Source organism: Myxine glutinosa, unplaced genomic scaffold, assembly GCF_964187855.1.
Source record: "Myxine glutinosa unplaced genomic scaffold, kmMyxGlut1.1 SCAFFOLD_2062, whole genome shotgun sequence".
In the NCBI taxonomy this organism is placed as follows: Eukaryota; Metazoa; Chordata; class Myxini; order Myxiniformes; family Myxinidae; genus Myxine; species Myxine glutinosa.
In genome coordinates this window covers 57,501-80,000 of record NW_027618157.1, presented here as the reverse complement: position 1 = coordinate 80,000, position 22,500 = coordinate 57,501, and the positions used below count along the sequence as shown (strand labels likewise).

Sequence of the window (22,500 nt, the reverse complement as noted above, 5' to 3'; positions counted from 1 at the left end):
GTTATTTTGAGTTTACGCCGCCAGGTGGGTTCTGGTCACGTGGTTATCTTGCCGTGCAAGTACAGTATCTCTGTCGTATAGCGCTGCATTTTTGTTTTCGCATGTTGGTTATTTTGAGTTTACGCCACCAGGTGGGTTCTGGTCACGTGGTTATCTTGCCGTGCAAGTACAGTATCTCTGCCGTCAACTTGTTCAGAGTGCCGGCGATAGCTCGCCTTCTCTTTGTGGAAAACACGGTACTGAGAAGAAGAAGAGGATGATGTGCTTGGATATAAAACACGCAATCGTCGAAAAACATGAGCGAGGTGTCGAGGAGGACGTATATAACGGCAGAGGAGAAGAGCATGCCAGGCCACAACTTGTGGATATAAAACACGCAATCGTCGTGTTTTATATAAAACTTGTGCTTGGATATAAAACACGCAATCGTCGAAAAACATGAGCGAGGTGCCGAGGAGGACGTATATAACGGCAGAGGAGAAGAGCATGCCAGGCCACAACTTGTTCAGAGTGCCGGCGATAGCTCGCCTTCTCTTTGTGGAAAACACGGTACTGAGAAGAAGAAGAGGATGATGTGCTTGGATATAAAACACGCAATCGTCGAAAAACATGAGCGAGGTGTCGAGGAGGACGTATATAACGGCAGAGGAGAAGAGCATGCCAGGCCACAACTTGTGGATATAAAACACGCAATCGTCGTGTTTTATATAAAACTTGTGCTTGGATATAAAACACGCAATCGTCGAAAAACATGAGCGAGGTGCCGAGGAGGACGTATATAACGGCAGAGGAGAAGAGCATGCCAGGCCACTACTTGTTCAGAGTGCCGGCGATAGCTCGCCTTCTCTTTGTGGAAAACACGGTGAGATCCTTAACATCCAACAACTAATGGGACGCAAACGGGGCGCCCAGTTTAGCGGTACACACATTGATGAATCACCCTGCCTGTGATTCACCCATGACAGGTTATAGCTGGGTCGGGATTCAAACCCAGGCTGGACAGTTTAGACTTTAGAGTCAAGTGTGCGTACCTCCAGTCCAGGCCATCCTGCCAACTTGTATGCTGCATACAGGTGAAATATAAAGCGCGAGATATTTTTATATATACTGTATATTTAAAAAAAAATTGGTGTGGTTTTTGGCGGGCTGGAACGGATTAAGAGCATTTCAATGCATTTCAATGGGGAAATTTGATTTGAGATACGAGCAATTTGAGTTACGAGCTCGGTCACAGAACGAATTAAACTCGTAAGTCAAGGTTCCACTGTATATATATATACATATATACATACATACATACATACATACATACATTACATATATATATATATAGAAGAAGATGATACGGTGCTTATAGAAAGTCTACACCCCCTTTCAAAATTTTCACCTTTTGTTTCCTCATAGCTTGTAATTAAAAATGCATTGAATCAGACTTTTAGCACCTTTATTTGCACATCGTAACCGACGACTTCCAAGTGAAAAAGAAATTCTACAGATTCCAAAAAGTAATTGAAAATACTAAACTGGAATATCTTCATTGTACAAGTGTCCACCCCCTTCTAATAGCAATTGTAAATTACCTCAGTTGTAACAAATCACCTTCAAAATCAAACACAAAGTTAATTGGCCTCCACCTGTGTTAAATTGCTGTGATTCTGATTATTTCAGCATAAAATCAGCTGTTCCTGTCAGTTGCCTCTGCTGGGTGGGTCGTGCATTATACAGCAAAGTCTCAACGATGAGCACCAATGAGCTTTCAAAAGACCTCTTGGATAAAGTTGTGGAAAGGCACAGATCAGAGGACGGATATAAAAATATTTCAAAGGCCTTGAAAATTCCTTGGAGCACGGTCAAGACGATCATTAAGAAGTTGAAGGTGTATGGTACCACCAAGACCCTGCCTAAAGCAGGCTGTACCTCCAAACTGTATGATCAAGCAAGGAGGAGACTGATCGAAGAGGCCAATGGCAACTTTGAAAGAGTTACAGGCGTTTATGGTGAAGATTGGTCACTGTGTGCATGTGACAACAATATCCCAATCACCTCAAGTCTGGCCTGTACGGTAGGGTGGCAAGAAGGAAAACAGTACTCACAAAAGGCCACCTTGTATCCCGTTTGAGGTATGCAAAAACTACTCTGGAGATTCTGAAGCCATGTGGCAAAAAGTTTTGTGGTCTGTGACGAAACCAAGATGGAATTTTTCGGCTTAAATGCATCATGTTACATTTGGTGCAAATCCAACACAGCACATCACCCAAAGAACACCATCCATACTGTGAAGCATGGTGGTGGCAGCATCATGTTATGGGGATGTTTGTCATCAGCATGGATTGGGGCACTTGTCAGTATAGAAGGGAAAATGGATGGAGCAAAATACAGAAAAAGCCGAGCTGAAAACCTGCTTCCCTCTGCAAGAAAACTGAAATTGGGACGGAAGTTCACCTTTCATCATGACAACGACCCGAAGCACACAGCCAAAGCTACACTGGAGTGGCTAAGGAACAAAAATATAAATGTCTTTTAGTGGCCCAATTAGAGCCCCGACCTAAATCCAATCAAAAATCTGTGGCATGACTTGAAGATTGCTGTCCATCAACGCTCTCCACGCAACTTGACTGAGTTTGAACAGTTTTGTACAGAAGAATGGACAAATATTGCCCAATCAATGTGTGCCAAGTTGGTAGAGACCTATCCCAACATACTCGCAGCTGTAATTACTGTCAAAGGTGCTTCCGCCAAGTATTAACTCAGGGGGTGAACACTTATCCAATCAAGATATTCTAGTTTTGTATTTTTAATTAATTTTATGAAATGTGTACAATTTGTTTTTGACTTGGAAGTTGTGGTTTACGATGTGTAAATAAAGGCGGGAAAAGTCTGATTTAATGCAATTTTATTTCAGATCACACATGTGCAACAAGAGTTGAAAATTGTTTAAGGGGGTGTCGACTTTCTATAGCCACTGTACAGGAGTTGTGTTTCTTCTTGAACACCCTGTACAAGACTCATTGTTTTACTTTGTGATTTCACTCATTAAAGGGTTCAACTTTGGCCTTTGCACATTAGAATCCACTCCGTCTTTGCTTTCACATCTACGATAAATATTGCGTCACACGAGAAGCAATAAAAATGCACTTATTACACTAAAGTAAATAATAAATAATATATAAAGTAAAAATACCCTAAAAAAAAATTAAAAGTTAAGTTAAGCTGCTTTTTGTGCATCAAAGAATGGCAGCAGAGTATGACAAGGTGAGATGTAGAGAGATACTTGGTGGAAGAATGGGTGAGGTGAAGAAAGAGAGTAAGGGGGGTGGTGGTGATGAAATGAACATGATGGTGCTTAGGTGACGAGGTCGGCATACGAGAGTTCAAATTAAAGGCTTCACACCACAATTTGTTGATGAAATACTGGTATTTGGTAACATTATCTCTATTTAAAACTTATCTCGGCTAAGCACAGTTAAAGTATGCCTGAAATTTTGTTTTTACAGATCTGAAGTTTGGGTTGTACTTGGGGGTGGCCTTCTCGAGCATATGAACAGGCAAGGTTCGGCAAAGTAAGTGTCAAGCATTTCTGCAAGTTTTTTTTTTTTTGCGTTATTTGGAAACCTAAATGTGAAAAGATGAATAAAGTGAATCGTGTGTCAGTGTTTGTGCACATTAACATTATCTATCACACACGTGCAAGTAAATACATCATTACCCTCGCCAGAGGATATTGCATTTGGGTCTGTTTGTCTGTCTGTCTGTCTGTTTGTTTCTTTGTCTGTTTCTTTGTCCGCACAGAATAAACATGATTTTTCTCTGCAACCGTTGGTCCGATTGACAGGAAATTTTCACCATAGGTGCACCTCCTCCTGCAGAATTGTTATTGATAATTATGATATCATAGGTCACGTGGTATGGGTGCCATCTTGTAAAAAACGAAAAACTTTGCACCTCTATATCTCCGAAAGTGCTGCATGGACAAAATTGAGACATGGCTCATTGTAAAGAACTTTCAATGGGGAATAACATATGGTAATGATGATGTCATCCTCTTGGTAAGTGTGACGTAACGCGCGCGTTTGGACCCGGAAACAGAATTATGACATTGCGCGTTATGTCACGGCTTACCAAGAGGATATCACAATCGATATGCTCTACCTTTAAGTTTTTCATTCAGTGTGAAAAACAAACAAACCAATTGTTAAAATGATTGTCAAATATCGAACGCATCGGCGGTACTGGTCTTCCAACGACACAGTACTTATAGGCCCGGCAGAAGGATCATGTTATTACCCAATACCCTTGTGGGGTATATTGATCACAGTAGATCTTCGCTCAGTTCTGTAAGTAAAACTTACCTCACAGATGTCGGGATTCCTCCAAATTTCTTTGTTTAATATTATAAACGGCATTAACGACTATTTAAAAAGCTAATAATATGTTTGTGGTTTATAATATTTCACAAGCCCGGCTTCGCCGCTGTTAGACTTCCTGTCTTGTTGTTATCCTCTTGGTATAGCCGCGTTACGTCACGGCTTACCAAGAGGATAGATGCCTCCCTTATGACGTCATAATTTGACAAGTACAAAACTTCATCCGATCAAGATGAAATTTCCTGAGCATCATCTAGGGATAAATTGGTGGAGAAAAAATAATGATGATGTCATCAGTCACGAGGTTCGGCCACCATATTTGTTTAAGCACAAAAGGCTAAAAAAGCACTAAAAGATGTCCTGGCGAGGGCTCCATGCTTTGACCTCTCCATATATCTACAGGACGCACGTGGTCCACCAGCAACCCCCTTCTCATGAAACTGTCTAAATCCAGAACCACTGCGCACCTCCATTCATTTATTCCTATTTCCCCACCTGTGAAACAACCTTCCACACACTCTTTAATCTCATTCTTCCCCCCACGCCCTCAAGACAGCTGTTCACCACCATCTCAAGTCACGTCCCATCCCAAACCACGATCTTTTCTTCACCTGTCAAACCACCCCACACCTCTCTCAAAACTTTGCTTATGTATTCATCTTGTTCATCCCTTGCTTTCTCCCCAACCACTCGGTTACCTGCATCCCCTGGTTGTCAGTTGCCATCAACCTTCTCCCTCTGCCCTTGTTGTCGTTTCTCTTTTCTTCTGCTGTTTACTTTGCTATGTTGTGTCTTGATGTGTTCTGTTTCCTGGCACTTCCATGAGCCTAGACCCTGTATATTAATAATAAAAAAATCCCTGCACGTCTTTCTTTGAATGATAATTGTCCCCAGAAAAGTGTGTGTGTGTGTGTGTGTGTGTGTGTGTGTGTGTGTGTGTGTGTGTGTGTGTGTGTGTGTGTGTGTGTGTGTGTGTGTGTGTGTGTGTGTGTGTGTGTGTGTGTGTAGGTGTGTAATGCTTTTTGGTGGACCTCTACTGGAGCTTTATGATGTGGAATATGATACGTCATGACCTGAGTTGATTAGGGTAATTAACTACAAAGAATCCGGAGAAGAATTGCCATGTTAAGGTGTATACAGCAGCTTCATACGTTCTTTCAAGGCATGGCATTTTAATTACAAAAGAAATAACAAAAATAATGACAAGTCAGGAGACAACGATGGTTCACGAGCGAGCGGTATTCAATGACAAAGGACGGACTATAACCGAAACAGGCCCGGCCTAGGTGATCGGATGCCCACGTGGCAGGTGTCAGCCCTCGACATGCGGTGTACATGCCTATTTACAAAGGGCCCCAATGCGCTGCTTGCGCAGGCCTTTAAGAGCCAGCTGTACGTAATTGTGTGTGGTGCTGGCCTGGAAATGTCAAAACGAAGGTTACTGACCTTGAAATGAGATATAAAATAATGCATAATCAGTTATGAGGTTAGTAGTTAGCTACACAATACCGAAAATTCGGTTTGATTCCGACAGCTTTGAAAATTTGACCTTTGTGACCTTCAAAGGTCAAAGGTCGAAGATTCTGAAATGTCTTGGAAAACTTGTATTTCATGATGTATGTGATAATATAAGATCATGTACGACATTTCACCCTATCAGGAAGCGAACAATGTAATAAAACCATCAAAAATCGACTTTTCTAAATTTCGTGACCTTGTGACTTTGACCTTGGGGCGAAAATGAAAAATTGAGCTCCGTGGGGCCAGACACATGACATTGGCCTAACCAAATACTGAAACCCCTGTCAGATTCCACCAACTCCTTCAGAGAAGATGTTTGAACTCGATTACCCCCTAAAAAGACATATTTTTCAGGCGTCGCTCCACCCACAATGGGCGCAATACGTCCACTCTAGGCAGGACACAACTAGATCATGATATCAACCTCCCACCCAAGTTTCATCAAGATCGGATGATATCATCGAGTAGTTATGCTGCGGACAGACAGACAGACAGACAGACAGACCGACAGGCACACACCCATGACGAATATAGTGGTCACTCTGATAACTCGTGAACCAATAACATTGTAACAAAGCATGAGAGAAAAACTGACAGACCCATTGACTCGGCCTCGGTGCGGGAGATACCAATGATCCTGAAAGCCTTGGTTTCTGCAATGTGAAGCTGAGCTAGGTGTGAGGCAGGACCACCAGCCCAAAGGGGAGTACAGCACTCCATCAAGCTGCAGATGAAAACCTTGTACGTGGTTAAGAGCTCAGGTGCCAAGAAGGACTGTGCATGATGGAGGTTGCCCAGACGGCGACTAGCTTTGGAGACAAGCTTGGAAATGTGGTTTTCCCAGGAAAGATCATGACAGATGGTTTGACCCAAAATCTAGCATGACTGAACTTCTACAAGAGGAATATTAAGAAGGTAGACGTGGGTGATAGGCAGCTATTCAGACTGTCCTTTCGAGGAGACATAGAGTGTGAGATTTGTCAGGATTGAAATGCATGTTCCAAGTGTTTGACCGTCTTGTGATTTTATCCAGGTCTGCAGAGAGTGAAGAGTCTGCTGTCTGCCAAACTGAGGGATGGGAGATGGTACGGCAGATAATGGAGTCATTAGCAAAAGGATAGAGGATTTTCCAGAGAGTTGGAGTTATAAATTGATGAAGATTAGAAAAAGCATAGGGCCCAGATCACTGCCTTGAGGTACTCCAGCCTGGTGGACAGGAAGAGGAGGTGAGAGGATTCCATTAAGAGCCGTGCGTTAACTTTGACAGGAGAGGAAGTCTGTGAGCCATAAGTGGAAATTTCCTTTGATGCCATAAGAAGAGAGTTTGGTGAGCATTATGGGTACCAGACTGTATTGACAGCTCGAGATATGTGTAGGGAGACGGCTCTGACCTCGTGTCTGGCATTGAGGACCCTCCAGTCATTGTTTTGGAAATCAGAAGCAGCATGTCCATTGTCCAGGCTGGAGTAGCCTGGTCTGAATCCAAATTGATTATCTGAGATCAATCGATTGGAGTAGAGGAAGGATTTCATGTCAGAAGTGATGATTAATTACATGACCTTGCTGATGATTGGGAGCAGGCTGATTGCTCTATAATTTCAAGGATCTGTTTTTGCACCTTTTTATGTAAAGCGGTAATGTTTGCTGATTTCCAAGCAGATGTTGAGCAAAATAGTGTGAAAGTCATGTGAAGTGAACATGTAAAGTCAGGTGACCTTGAGCAAAATAGAGGGTGAAGAGAACAGAGAGCGGGTGTGAAAGAGTGGCAGAGCAGGATTTTAGGACCCGTGGGCTGATTCTGTCTGGTCGAGTTTCAGAATCAGAGTCGAGGTTTGACAACAACTCCACTTTTTCGGGAGAGAAGGACACAGAGTCCAGGAGCAGCTGGGTGTGACTTTGTAAGGTGGATACAGAAAGCAATGGTTTTGGGACACAATATTTCGAAGCAAGCAGAGTTGAGGCATTCAGCCTTTTCATGAGCAGTGTCAGCAGCCATTTGAGGGAAGGGAGGGGATGCAAGGGGAACATACACCAGAAATATACTTCACCAGATACCACCTGGATTTGAGAGGGAGACAGGGTTGAAGGTTCAGTCTTGAGATTAGAGATCAATCGATGTTATATGTTGTATGTTTTATGTTATATGTTTTATGTTATATGTTTGTTTTATGTTTTATGATGTTATATGTTTTATGTGTCGGTTTGTCTTTCTGTGTGATTAATGTTCGCTCTTTCACGAGCCTCGATCTTGTATACAAAAAAAGAAAAGAAAAAGATGTTGTTTCCTGGCTCTCCTGAGGGTAGATACACACCTGTTCTGAGCTTTTTGGAAGGAACTGTGATTGCCTTCAGTTGGATTTGCCTTCCAGGAGGTGAAGGCAAGTTGTTTCATGGCAACTGTCTCACCATAGGCGGGAGGACATGTATGACAACTGAAGATGAGAAGGCAAGACAACAAGCATATATATGGTCAGATGAACTGATTGAAGCAGAAGAAGAACAACAGGCATTTGCAGGGAAGTTAGTCATAACCATGTCAAGAAGAGATGATGTACCGTTGATTGAGATCCGGGTTGGGAAGTTGACAGATTGGGTCAGTCCCATTGAGTCGCAGAAGTCCTTTGCTGAAGTGCCATGGCAGTTGAGAGATGTACCCAACACCCAGCCCACTGGCATGATGTTAATTGAAATCGCCACAATGAGAAAGAGAGAGTTGGGATGAGTGGATAGAAGTCGGTCCATGTTGTCAGCGAGCCGGTTGTAGATTGAGTCATCAATGTTTGCTAGGCGGTGCAACACACATATAAAGCAGAGGTGGGATTGGAGTGGAAGCCGTAGCCAGTTACTCCTGTGGGTGTGGTGGAGTGAGGGCATTGCATGGATAGTGAGGGTATTGCATGGATAGTGAGGAATGGAGTTTTCGATGAAGAGAGCAACTCCACTGCCAGGACGAGGTTCAGGTCTATCATACCAGAGGATGGAGTAACCACAGAGAGATACTAAGGAGTCAGAGATGTCTTGAAGGAGGAAAGTTTCTGTAAAGCAGATTACATCTTTTTTTTCTTTTTTTTTCTTTTTTTTTTGTATACAAGATCGAGGCTCGTGAAAGAGCGAACATTAATCACACAGAAAGACAAACCGACACATAAAACATATAACATAGGGAGCGGTAGACAAGATGGGGAGAGAGGGGGAAGGACACAAACACAACATTTGAGAGCAGGGACCGAGAGACATGGAGACATCGAGAGATCTGAGAGAGGGCGAGGGCTTTGGGGGGGGGGGGCGTGGGAAGGGGGCGGTGGGAGAGGTATAAAACATATGGACACTGCCAGGACTTCCAGGAAAGAAGTTGGAATTTCAAACAAGGTGGATCTGGGGTGAATTAGCGGGGGTAGAAAAGATCAAGGTTTTGGATGGGGGAAGATAAGAGATGGTGGTGAACAGCTGTTTTAAAGACCTGGAGGGAGGAGTGGGATTGAAGGGAGTGAGGGAGTTTGTTCCAGAGGCGGGAGAAAAGAGGAATGAAAGAGTGAAGGTGAGCAGAGAGCCGAGATTTCGGCAGTTTAACCATCAGAGGGTTGCTGGCAGATCTTATGCGACCTGTAGGAATATTTGGGGGACAGAGCACAGAGAGAGCTGGGGGTGCAAGGCCGGAGAGGAGTCGGTAGAAGACAGAAAGACCACCTACCTGCCTGCGGTGAGTGAGTGAAAGGCCCTCAGAGATAGCTTCATCGCGGGAGATTCCAATAATTCTGAAAGCTTTGGTTTCAACAGCGTGAAGCCGAGCTAGGTGTGAGGCAGGAGCACCGGCCCATAGGGGAGAACAGTATTCCATTGAGCTGCGGATGAAAGCCTTGTATGTGGTGAGGAGCTCAGGTGTGCCGAGGAAGGACTTCGCACGACGGAGGATGCCCAGTCGGCGACTGGCTTTGGAGGCCAGCTTGGAAATGTGGTTTTCCCAAGAAAGATCATGGCAGATAGTGAGACCCAAAATCTTGAGCGACAGAACTTCTTGGAGAGGATTGTTGAGAAAGTAGATGGGAGGGTTGTCCAGTCGATCTTTTCGGAGAGACATAGTAAGAGTGTGAGATTTGTCAGGATTGAAAGACATGTTCCACTTGTTTGACCAGTCTGTGATTTTGTCCAGGTCTTCAGAGAGTGAGGAGGCAGCAGAGTCTGGTTTCTATCTATGTATCTGTCTAGTCAGCAGAGTCTGGTTCAGCAGAGTCTGGTTTGTCAGAAGCATCCTGTATGGAGAGATCAGTCAGGTTTGAGCGAAGGCCCAGGATGTTTGAGGTCCGTTCCATTAAGAAAGAGGAAGGGGGAGCTTCGGATACAAGAGAGGGGAGGGGAGGAGCGTTAGACAATGGAGGAGAGGGGGGGCGGTAGGGAGAGCTGTTGACAGTGTGTAGGAGATTGTAGAAGAGCTAGGAGAGAGGGAAGGATGAGGAAAAGGAGTACGAAATGCCAGGTGGTGATGGGATTAGGCATAGTGAGGAGTAATATGAGAGGGGCAGATAGAAGTAGAAGATTGGAGTCGGAGGAGGAGGAGGATGTGTCGGAGGAGGAGGAGGAGGAGGAGTCGGAGGAAGAGGATGAGTCGGAGGAGGAGTCGGAGGAGGAATAATAATAATAATAATGAATGAGTTGGAAAAGAGAGAGCAGGAGGAGGAGGAGGAGGAGGAGGAATAATAATAATAATGAATGAGTTGGAAAAGAGAGAGCAGGAGGAGGAGGAATAATAATAATAATAATAATGAATGAGTTGGAAAAGAGAGAGCAGGAGGAGGAGGAATAATAATAATAATAATAATAATGAATGAGTTGAAAAAGAGAGAGCAGGGGGAGGAGGAGGAGGAATAATGAGGAGGAATGAGTTGGAAAAGAGAGAGCAGGGGGAGGAGGCAGCTTTGTGGATGTGTGAGGGGACAACTTTGAAAAGGAGGGGTTGAGAAGGGAGATTTGAGGGGGGAGATTTAAGGTTGAAGGGAGTGGGGGGAACTTTGGAGAGGGAAAGAGAGTGAAGTTTGCTTTGAGATGGGAAGAGGCGGCTGACTTAAGAGGGAAGCTTTGAGAGTAAGGGGAGAGGTTGACAGAAGGCATGGCTATGGGGGAGGAGGAGAGGGTGCGGAGAGGGTAAGGATGAGACTGGGTAGTGGTATAGTAAAGATGGGAGGAGGGAGGGGCAGGGGCAGGGGAGGATGGACAAGATTTGAGGGGGTGGAAAGAGGGAGAGGGGTGGGGAGCGGAAAGAAAGAGCATGAGGGAGATGGTGAGGAGTGTACTGATTGAGAGAGTGAGATATGTTAGGTTGGAGGAGAACCGACAGATGTTTGAACACCACACTGTTAGGGATGCCAGAGTAGGAGCTGTTAGTATAGTGGAGGACAGTGGAGAGGTGCTAAGAGAGGAGGTGGGATTAGGGGAAGGATTTGAGTAGGTTGTGTTATAAGAATGATAAGTGGAGGCACTGTGAAGGGATAGTGAGGAGGCGTAAGAGGGGGTATAAGAGGGGAGGAGTTAGGAGGGGTGGATTGGAGGGGGATGGTTAGGGGAGGAGTGCAGAATGTGGGGATGTGGGCAGTGAGGATTTAAAGGGGGGAGGGGGATTGGTAGGTGGAAGGAGGGAGTCGGGGGAGGGGACATGGCATGGGACGCTGGTAAGGGAATGCGTTTGTCGGATACGGGCAAGTAGAAGTAGATGAGGGAACAGACAGGGAAGGGTTTGACACTGAAGATGAGCAAAAAGGAACGATTAATGAAATACAAACATCCATTACAAACTGGGGTTCTTGAGATTTTCAAGTCCAATAAACGTTTGAAAACGTTAGAGGGATGAAATGCAGGCGAGGTAACACATTGGAGAAAGGAAGAACTGCATGACTGAATTTTTGGGAATCAGAATGGTTGAAAGAACGACTTGAATGAAATCTGCTTTTTGAATGGGAAGACAAAGAGTGAAGTATTATATCATGGATAATTCAACATGGAAGAAAAAGGAAGTTGAAACATTTTAAAGAACCCTAAATACAGTTTGGGTATTTTCCGAAATGAGAATAGGGAGGCTGAGAGTATGAAGTTGTAGACAGAGGATCTAAAAGGAGGAAAAAGAAGAAACACAACAACAAGATTAACAAGCCAGGTGGAGCATAGCTCGAAGGAATGTGGAGGTGTATATAAGCTGTTGGTTAGTACGGTGGGAGAGACTCTAATTTTTATTTTTTTTTGAAAGTTAGGTAAAAGCAGGGTAGAGTAAAAGGAGAAAGGTTGAAAGAGATCGTGAAGGAGCATGGTGAATACCTTCACGAACAAAGTGGGAATATATCGGTGACATCATCAAGACGGAGGATGAGGGGATGGAAGAAACGAGGCATGGTCATGCATGGGTGGTGTGTGGTGAGAAGGAATAAATTGATTTATTTGAAAGAAAAAAAAATTTGATTTTTATTTAAGACATTAAACAGAGGGTATAATTTGGAGGAACTGAAGGTGAGTTAATGGGATTGTGGTGAAAATAAAGGGACTGAAGGTGAGAGAGAGAGAGAGAGAGATAGAGATAGAGATAGAGATAGAGATATATATATAGATATACACACATACATACATAGATACATAGATAGATACATAGATAGATACATAGATACACAGATAGATAGATAGATAGATACATAGATAGATAGATACATAGATAGATAGATAGATAGATACATAGATAGATAGATACATAGATAGATAGATACATAGATAGATAGATAGATACATAGATAGATAGATAGATACAGAGATAGATACATACATAGATAGATAGATACAGAGATAGATAGATAGATACATAGATAGATAGATACGTAGATAGATAGATAGATACATAGATAGATAGATACATAGATAGATAGATACATAGATAGATAGATACATACATAGATAGATAGATACATAGATAGATAGATACATAGATAGATAGATACATAGATAGATAGATACATAGATAGATATATACATAGATAGATAGATACATAGATAGATAGATAGATACATAGATAGATAGATAGATAGATACATAGATAGATAGATAGATACATAGATAGATAGATAGATACATAGATAGATAGATAGATAGATACATAGATAGATAGATACATAGATAGATAGATACATAGATAGATATATACATAGATAGATAGATACATAGATAGATAGATAGATACACAGATAGATAGATAGATACATAGATAGATAGATAGATACATAGATAGATAGATAGATAGATACATAGATAGATAGATACATAGATAGATAGATAGATACATAGATAGATAGATAGATACATAGATAGATAGATAGATACATAGATAGATAGATACATAGATAGATAGATACATACATAGATAGATAGATACATAGATAGATAGATAGATAGATACATAGATAGATAGATACATAGATAGATAGATACATAGATAGATAGATAGATACATAGATAGATAGATACATAGATAGATAGATACATAGATAGATAGATACATAGATAGATAGATACATAGATAGATAGATACATAGATAGATAGATAGATACATAGATAGATAGATACATAGATAGATAGATACATAGATAGATAGATACATAGATAGATAGATACATAGATAGATAGATACATAGATAGATACATAGATAGATAGATAGATAGATACATAGATAGATAGATACATAGATAGATAGATAGATAGATACATAGATAGATAGATAGATACATAGATAGATAGATAGATACATAGATAGATAGATAGATACATAGATAGATACATAGATACATAGATAGATAGATACATAGATAGATAGATACATAGATAGATAGATAGATACATAGATAGATAGATACATAGATAGATAGATAGATACATAGATAGATAGATACATAGATAGATAGATAGATAGATACATAGATAGATAGATACATAGATAGATAGATAGATAGATAGATAGATACATAGATAGATAGATAGATAGATACATAGATAGATAGATACATAGATAGATAGATACATAGATAGATAGATAGATAGATAGATACATAGATACACAGATAGATAGATAGATACATAGATAGATAGATAGATACATAGATAGATAGATAGATACATAGATAGATAGATAGATACATAGATAGATAGATAGATACATAGATAGATAGATAGATAGATAGATACATAGATAGATAGATAGATACATAGATAGATACATAGATAGATAGATAGATACATAGATAGATAGATAGATACATAGATAGATAGATACATAGATAGATAGATACATACATAGATAGATACATAGATAGATAGATAGATACATAGATAGATAGATAGATAGATACATAGATAGATAGATACATAGATAGATAGATACATAGATAGATAGATAGATAGATAGATACATAGATACATAGATAGATAGATAGATACATAGATAGAGAGATAGATACATAGATAGATAGATAGATACATAGATACATAGATACATAGATAGATAGATAGATACATAGATAGATAGATAGATAGATAGATACATAGATAGATAGATGGATAGATAGATACATAGATAGATACATAGATAGATAGATAGATACATAGATAGATAGATGGATAGATAGATACATAGATAGATAGATAGATAGATACATAGATAGATAGATACATAGATAGATAGATACATAGATAGATAGATAGATACATAGATAGATAGATACATAGATAGATAGATACATAGATAGATAGATACATAGATAGATAGATACATAGATAGATAGATAGATACATAGATACACAGATAGATAGATAGATACATAGATAGATAGATACATAGATAGATAGATACATAGATAGATAGATACATAGATAGATAGATAGATAGATAGATAGATAGATACATAGATACACAGATAGATATATAGATAGATAGATAGATAGATACATAGATAGATACATAGATAGATAGATAGATACATAGATAGATAGATAGATACATAGATAGATAGATAGATACATAGATAGATACATAGATAGATAGATAGATACATAGATAGATAGATAGATACATAGATAGATAGATAGATACATAGATAGATAGATAGATACATAGATAGATAGATACATAGATAGATAGATACATAGATAGATAGATAGATAGATAGATACATAGATAGATAGATAGATAGATAGATACATAGATAGATAGATACATAGATAGATAGATAGATACATACATAGATACACAGATAGATAGATAGATAGATAGATACATAGATAGATAGATAGATACATAGATAGATAGATAGATACACAGATAGATAGATACATAGATAGATAGATAGATACATAGATAGATAGATAGATAGATACATAGATAGATAGATAGATACATAGATAGATAGATAGATACATAGATAGATAGATACATAGATCCATAGATAGATAGATACATAGATAGATACATAGATAGATAGATAGATACATAGATAGATAGATACATAGATAGATAGATAGATAGATACAGAGATAGATACATACATAGATAGATAGATACATAGATAGATAGATAGATAGATAGATACATAGATAGATAGATACATAGATAGATAGATACATAGATAGATAGATAGATACATAGATAGATAGATACATAGATAGATAGATACATAGATAGATAGATACATAGATAGATAGAGACATAGATAGATAGATCCATAGATAGATAGATACATAGATAGATAGATACATAGATAGATAGATAGATACACAGATAGATAGATAGATACATAGATAGATACATAGATACATAGATAGATAGATAGATACATAAATAGATAGATAGATACATAGATAGATAGATACATAGATAGATAGATACATAGATAGATAGATAGATAGATAGATACATAGATAGATAGATAGATACATAGATAGATAGATAGATACATAGATAGATAGATAGATACATAGATAGATAGATAGATAGATAGATACATAGATAGATAGATACATAGATAGATAGATAGATACATAGATAGATAGATACATAGATAGATAGATACATAAATAGATAGATACATAGATACATAGATAGATAGATACATAGATAGATAGATACATAGATAGATAGATACATAGATAGATAGATACATAGATAGATAGATACATAGATAGATACATAGATACATAGATAGATAGATACATAGATACATAGATAGATACATAGATAGATACATAGATAGATAGATAGATACATAGATAGATAGATACATAGATAGATAGATAGATACATAGATAGATAGATAGATACATAGATAGATAGATACATAGATAGATAGATACATAGATAGATAGATAGTTACATAGATACATAGATAGATAGATACATAGATAGATAGATACATAGATAGATAGATAGATAGATACATAGATAGATAGATAGATAGATACATAGATACATAGATACATAGATAGATACATAGATACATAGATAGATAGATACATAGATACATAGATAGATAGATACATCGATAGATAGATACAGAGATAGATAGATAGATACATAGATATATAGATAGATACATATAGATAGATAGATACATAGATAGATAGATAGATACAGAGATAGATAGATAGATACATAGATAGATAGATAGATACATAGATAGATAGATAGATAGATAGATACATAGATAGATAGATAGATACATAGATAGATAGATAGATAGAAACATAGATAGATAGATACATAGATAGATAGATAGATACATAGATAGATACATACATAGATAGATAGATAGATACATAGATAGATAGATACATAGATAGATAGATACATAGATAGATAGATAGATACATAGATAGATACATACATAGATAGATAGATAGATACATAGATAGATAGATACATAGATAGATAGATAGATACAAAGATAGATAGATAGATAGATACATAGAAAGATAGATAGATACATAGATAGATACATAGATAGATACACAGATAGATAGATAGATACATAGATAGATAGATAGATACATAGATAGATAGATACATAGATAGATAGATACATAGATAGATAGATACATAGATAGATAGATAGATACATAGATAGATAGATACATAGATACATAGATAGATAGATAGATAGATACATAGATAGATACATAGATAGATAGATACATAGATAGATAGATAGATAGATACATAGATACATAGATAGATACATAGATACATAGATAGATAGATACATAGATAGATAGATACATAGATAGATAGATAGATACATAGATAGATAGATACATAGATAGATAGATACATAGATAGATAGATACATAGATAGATAGATATATACATAGATAGATAGATAGATACATAGATAGATAGATACATAGATAGATAGATAGATACATAGATAGATAGATACATAGATAGATAGATAGATACATAGATAGATAGATAGATACATAGATAGATAGATAGATACATAGATAGATAGATAGATACATAGATAGATAGATACATAGACAGATAGATACATAGACAGATAGATAGATACATAGATAGATACATAGATACATAGATAGATAGATAGATACATAGCTAGATAGATACATACATAGATAGATAGATACATAGATAGATAGATACATAGATAGATAGATAGATACATAGATAGATAGATAGATACATAGATAGATAGATACACAGATAGATAGATAGATACATAGATAGATAGATACATAGATAGATAGATACATAGATAATAGATACATAGATAGATAGATACATAGATACATACATAGATACATAGATAGATACATAGATAGATAGATAGATACATAGATAGATACATAGATAGATAGATAGATAGATAGATACATAGATAGATAGATAGATACATAGATAGATAGATAGATAGATAGATAGATACATAGATAGATAGATAGATACATAGATAGATAGATAGATACATAGATAGATAGATAGATACATAGATAGATAGATAGATACATAGATAGATAGATACATAGATAGATAGATACATAGATAGATAGATAGATACAGAGATAGATAGATAGATACATAGATAGATAGATAGATACGTAGATAGATAGATAGATACATAGATTGATAGATAGATACATAGATAGATAGATAGATACATAGATAGATAGATAGATACATAGATAGATAGATACATAGATAGATAGATAGATACATAGATAGATAGATAGATACATAGATAGATAGATAGATACATAGATAGATAGATAGATACATAGATAGATAGATAGATACATAGATAGATAGATAGATACATAGATAGATAGATACATAGATAGATAGATACATAGACAGATAGATAGATACATAGATAGATAGATAGATACATAGATACATAGATAGATAGATACATAGATAGATAGATACATAGATAGATAGATACATAGATAGATACATAGATACATAGATACATAGAGAGATACATAGATAGATAGATACATAGATAGATAGATAGATACATAGATAGATAGATAGATACAGAGATAGATAGATAGATACATAGATAGATAGATACATAGATAGATAGATAGATACATAGATAGATAGATAGATAGATACATAGATAGATAGATACATAGATAGATAGATACATAGATAGATTCATAGATAGATAGATAGATACATAGATAGATAGATACATACATAGAAAGATAGATAGATAGATACAGAGATAGATACATAGATAGATACATAGATAGATAGATAGATACATAGATAGATAGATACATAGATAGATAGATACATAGATAGATAGATAGATACATAGATAGATAGATAGATACATAGATAGATAGATACATAGATAGATACATAGATAGATAGATAGATACATAGATAGATAGATACATAGATAGATAGATAGATACATAGATAGATACATAGATAGATAGAGTAGATACATAGATAGATAGTTAGATACATAAATACATAGATAAATACATAGATACATAGATAGATAGATAGATAGATACATAGATAGATAGATACATAGATAGATAGATAGATACATAGATACATAGATAGATAGATACATAGATACATAGATAGATAGTTAGATACATAAATACATAGATAGATAGATAGATACATAGATAGATAGATAGATAGATACATAGATAGATAGATACATAGATAGATAGATACAGAGATAGATAGATGGATACATAGATAGATAGATAGATACATAGATAGATAGATAGATACATAGATAGATAGATACATAGATAGATAGATACATAGATAGATAGATAGATAGATACATAGATAGATAGATAGATACATAGATAGATAGATACATAGATAGATAAATACATAGATAGATAGATACATAGATAGATACATAGATACATAGATAGATAGATAGATACATAGATACATAGATAGATACATAGATAGATAGATACATACATAGATAGATAGATACATAGATAGATAGATAGATACATAGATAGATAGATAGATACATAGATAGATAGATGGATACATAGATAGATAGATGGATACATAGATAGATAGATAGATACATAGATAGATACATAGATACATAGATAGATAGATACATAGATAGATAGATAGATAGATACATAGATACATAGATAGATACATAGATACATAGATAGATAGATACATAGATAGATAGATACATAGATAGATAGATAGATACATAGATAGATAGATACATAGATAGATAGATACATAGATAGATAGATATATACATAGATAGATAGATAGATACATAGATAGATAGATACATAGATAGATAGATAGATACATAGATAGATAGATACATAGATAGATAGATAGATACATAGATAGATAGATAGATACATAGATAGATAGATAGATACATAGATAGATAGATAGATACATAGATAGATAGATACATAGACAGATAGATACATAGACAGATAGATAGATACATAGATAGATACATAGATACATAGATAGATAGATAGATACATAGCTAGATAGATACATACATAGATAGATAGATACATAGATAGATAGATACATAGATAGATAGATAGATACATAGATAGATAGATAGATACATAGATAGATAGATACACAGATAGATAGATAGATACATAGATAGATAGATACATAGATAGATAGATACATAGATAATAGATACATAGATAGATAGATACATAGATACATACATAGATACATAGATAGATACATAGATAGATAGATAGATACATAGATAGATACATAGATAGATAGATAGATAGATAGATACATAGATAGATAGATAGATACATAGATAGATAGATAGATAGATAGATAGATACATAGATAGATAGATAGATACATAGATAGATAGATAGATACATAGATAGATAGATAGATACATAGATAGATAGATAGATACATAGATAGATAGATACATAGATAGATAGATACATAGATAGATAGATAGATACAGAGATAGATAGATAGATACATAGATAGATAGATAGATACGTAGATAGATAGATAGATACATAGATTGATAGATAGATACATAGATAGATAGATAGATACATAGATAGATAGATAGATACATAGATAGATAGATACATAGATAGATAGATAGATACATAGATAGATAGATAGATACATAGATAGATAGATAGATACATAGATAGATAGATAGATACATAGATAGATAGATAGATACATAGATAGATAGATAGATACATAGATAGATAGATACATAGATAGATAGATACATAGACAGATAGATAGATACATAGATAGATAGATAGATACATAGATACATAGATAGATAGATACATAGATAGATAGATACATAGATAGATAGATACATAGATAGATACATAGATAGATACATAGATACATAGAGAGATACATAGATAGATAGATACATAGATAGATAGATAGATACATAGATAGATAGATAGATACAGAGATAGATAGATAGATACATAGATAGATAGATACATAGATAGATAGATAGATACATAGATAGATAGATAGATAGATACATAGATAGATAGATACATAGATAGATAGATACATAGATAGATTCATAGATAGATAGATAGATACATAGATAGATAGATACATACATAGAAAGATAGATAGATAGATACAGAGATAGATACATAGATAGATACATAGATAGATAGATAGATACATAGATAGATAGATACATAGATAGATAGATACATAGATAGATAGATAGATACATAGATAGATAGATAGATACATAGATAGATAGATACATAGATAGATACATAGATAGATAGATAGATACATAGATAGATAGATACATAGATAGATAGATAGATACATAGATAGATACATAGATAGATAGAGTAGATACATAGATAGATAGTTAGATACATAAATACATAGATAAATACATAGATACATAGATAGATAGTTAGATACATAAATACATAGATAGATACATAGATAGATAGATAGATACATAGATACATAGATAGATAGATACATAGATACATAGATAGATAGTTAGATACATAAATACATAGATAGATAGATAGATACATAGATAGATAGATAGATAGATACATAGATAGATAGATACATAGATAGATAGATACAGAGATAGATAGATGGATACATAGATAGATAGATAGATACATAGATAGATAGATAGATACATAGATAGATAGATACATAGATAGATAGATACATAGATAGATAGATAGATAGATACATAGATAGATAGATAGATACATAGATAGATAGATACATAGATAGATAGATACATAGATAGATAGATACATAGATAGATACATAGATACATAGATAGATAGATAGATACATAGATACATAGATAGATACATAGATAGATAGATACATACATAGATAGATAGATACATAGATAGATAGATAGATACATAGATAGATAGATAGATACATAGATAGATAGATGGATACATAGATAGATAGATAGATACATAGATAGATAGATAGATACATAGATAGATTCATAGATAGATAGATACATACATAGATAGATAGATAGATAGATACAGAGATAGATAGATAGATAGATACATAGATAGATAGATAGATACATAGATAGATAGATACATAGATAGATAGATAGATACATAGATAGATAGATAGATAGATAGATAGATACATAGATAGATAGATAGATACATAGATAGATAGATACATAGATAGATAGATAGATAGATAGATACATAGATACATAGATAGATACATAGATAGATAGAGTAGATACATAGATAGATAGATAGATAGATACATACATAGATAGATAGATAGATACATAGATACATAGATAGATAGATACATAGATACATAGATAGATAGTTAGATACATAGATACATAGATAAATACATAGATACATAGATAGATAGATAGATAGATAGATACATAGATAGATAGATACATAGATAGATAGATACATAGATAGATAGATACAGAGATAGATAGATGGATACATAGATAGATAGATAGATACATAGATAGATAGATAGATACATAGATAGATAGATACATAGATAGATACA

The 22,500-nt window shown here is 35.7% G+C and overlaps 1 protein-coding gene across 1 annotated transcript in view; it reads left to right on the top strand.

Annotated features, from left to right (window-relative positions):
* Window positions 1-3,494: 3,494 nt before the first annotated feature.
* The window catches only part of LOC144889244 (uncharacterized), a gene marked incomplete at its 5' end in the record, with an annotated part of 58,915 nt that continues 39,909 nt past the window's right edge, over window positions 3,495-22,500 (top strand). The window contains 1 exon segment of the mRNA XM_078769320.1: window positions 3,495-3,560.